Source organism: Marmota marmota, unplaced genomic scaffold, assembly GCF_001458135.2.
Source record: "Marmota marmota marmota unplaced genomic scaffold, marMar, whole genome shotgun sequence".
NCBI classification, from domain to species: domain Eukaryota; kingdom Metazoa; phylum Chordata; class Mammalia; order Rodentia; family Sciuridae; genus Marmota; species Marmota marmota.
Genome location: NW_025999894.1, coordinates 5,609,306 through 5,611,765, shown reverse-complemented (window position 1 = coordinate 5,611,765; position 2,460 = coordinate 5,609,306). Strand labels below are relative to the sequence as shown.

The 2,460-nt window shown below is 56.2% G+C and overlaps 1 long non-coding RNA gene across 1 annotated transcript in view; it reads left to right on the top strand.

Moving 5' to 3' along the window:
* LOC125613890 overlaps positions 1-539 on the top strand; it is a 3,660-nt gene extending 3,121 nt beyond the window's left edge. The window contains exon 2 of the long non-coding RNA XR_007344473.1: positions 1-539. This exon is cut by the window's left edge and continues 2,220 nt beyond it. This is a non-coding gene — a long non-coding RNA (uncharacterized LOC125613890).
* Positions 540-2,460: the final 1,921 nt, after the last annotated feature.

The following is a 2,460-nucleotide window of genomic DNA, read 5'->3' as shown; positions in this document are numbered from 1 at the left end:
GCTCCCCTCCCCACCCCCCCTCCCCTGGGTCACCTGACTTATTTATTTATTTATGGCCGGAGCTGTGAGCCAGGGTCAGCTCAGTCCTGCTCCTTTGCCTGCCCGGGCAGCAGGGTAATGAGTAACCATAGCGTGCTACAGGCAGCTGTCTCGGACAAACCCGAGTCCCCACGGGAGCGAGCGCATAAGGGAGCGTTTGTTCTGTCCTTTCTCAATAGTTCCTTGTGCAGGAGGCAGGGTGACGGCGAGGGAGGAGGGGGCAGGGAGGAAGAAAGGGACAGACTGCTTCTCCCCCACCCCCGTCCTCCCCACCCACACTGACCACCATGGACTGGAGACTGAGTCCACAGACCCAGCAGGGGCTCCGAGCCTCCACTGTACTCTCCTGGGGAGCTGCAGAGTCCATGGAGCCCGAGGGCTGGTTTTCACATGGGCCAGACTGGGTGGGTGAGGTGCCCCATCTCCCTCCCCGAGTGGACGAACACAACACTTATTGTCTCCGAGGCCACTTAACGATCCAATAAATCTCCAGACATCCATCCCCGACCTTGTGCGCCTGAATGTGCCGTGAAGCTGCTTGAAAGGTGCTTTCCTAAAGCACTTCAAGTCTATCGCAGGATTAGTTACATGCCCCACAGTCAGCACGGGATGCGTTAGGGCTTACTTGATCCGTGTCACTGTGTCGACAAGGGAGACAGACCAAGGAATGGATGGCACACATGGCCTTCATAAAACTCCCACGCGCCAGTCCCATCCGCTCGTTGGGAGCATGGGGATCAAACACCTACGGGAGCCAGCTGTCGGCCGGGTGCTGGGAGCAGCCGCAGCCACAAGCAGGGCACGGCGGTGCCCAGGAGTTTACAACGCGGGAGGGCAAATCCGAAAGAGCCCCGGTGCCTGGCTTCCAGTGACAGGGGGCAGGAAGGTCCAAGCTACAAGTCTAGGGACGAGAGAAAGGTCAGAACCTTTGGGGAGCGCAAAGGAGACTCGAGGAAGCGCAGCCCCTCCCCCAGGCAGAGATTGAGGCTGGGCAGGGGAACAGTGAGGGGCTGCTGGGTGGTGAAGGTGTGGCGGTGACAATCCCCTGGGAGTTTTAGGCAGATTCATCAGGCCAAGGTGCGAAAGGCACATTGAAGGAACAGACTGGTGGCTCGGAAGCCACTGAGGAGTGGATGGGAGGAGACAGGTGGAAGTCAGTGACAGGGGACAGGACAGGAGGTGGTGATGGAGGGGCCAGTGGGGCCAGTGCTGAGCAACCAGGGCTTGTCCACAAGGGCGCAGTGGGAGGGCCCCAGGGTTTTAAGCCTGAGGGACGAAGGGCAGGACTGGAGAAACATAAGTGACCCCGAGCTCTAGGGCAGGGTTCGAGCTGAGAGCCAGGTGAGGGGGCGGGTTTGGGCGGGTTGAGTTTAAAAGGCAGAAAGGGCAGATGTTGGAAGTGGAGCCCAGAACAGGCCTGGGAGGTTAGGGCTGTCTCTGTCCAGCACCCCTCTAAGGATGCTGCCGGCTGGGCCTCCTCCTTCTGAGCATCCTGCTCTTATCCCCAAACGACCCCACCCTGCCCCGTGCATGCCCCACGCAGGCTGTTGGCTTGCATTGCAGGCTTCTGTGCCCTGAGGATTCTGGCTGAGGTCAGTCAGGACAACAACTGGCCAAGGTCACGATCTGGAAGGGAAGTACCTTGTTCTTGGCAGGCGGGTCTCCCGAGATAGCTGCCGTCTCTGAATTCTGGAAAGAGCCTGCGGTTCCTCTTGCATCTCCTGACCTCTCAGGGGCAAGTCTTCCCACCTTCATTGGCCCTGAGTCCCTACTGGCCCCTGGCTGTCTTCCCTGGGCCCTGTCCATTGTCCCCTTGTACCTCGGGTTTGAATGCACCATCTACATCCTGTCAGGACCTCAAGTCAGACAAAAACCAGAGTCCAAAGACCCAGGACAAATTTCATCTTCCTTCTTTCTGAGGTGATATTTCTGGTCAAACTCAGGCCTCTTATAAAATAGGCAGAGAAATAATCATACAGCTGAGAAAGCCTTATAATGCTGAAACCATTCACCAAATCTACAGGTTTCCTCTGTTGTTCTGAACACAAACAAGCTGGTTCTTGTCTTTGGCTCTTTAACATTTCTTGGTCTGCTCTGCCATATGCTTCCTCAGCTGCTGCCTTCCCCAGGTACTCTGAAGCCTCCTCCGAACACTGATACAAGCAGCGGACCCCACTCCTTTCAAGAATCTCCACTAGCTTTCCTGGGGTATTGGCAGAGGTGGGCTCTTGGCTGCGAGGGGGCCCCTCTAGCAAACCATTGCTACCTGAGCAAAAGGGAATTCCAAGCAGGAGAGTTTGTATTGAGAATGTATTGAGAATTCTCCCAAAATTTAAGAAACTTTTTAGCTAGAAGACAGTCCACAAGCATCAGTCTGTTTTAAACTAAGTCCGTGAATGACAGGCCAGGATCCCATTCCCA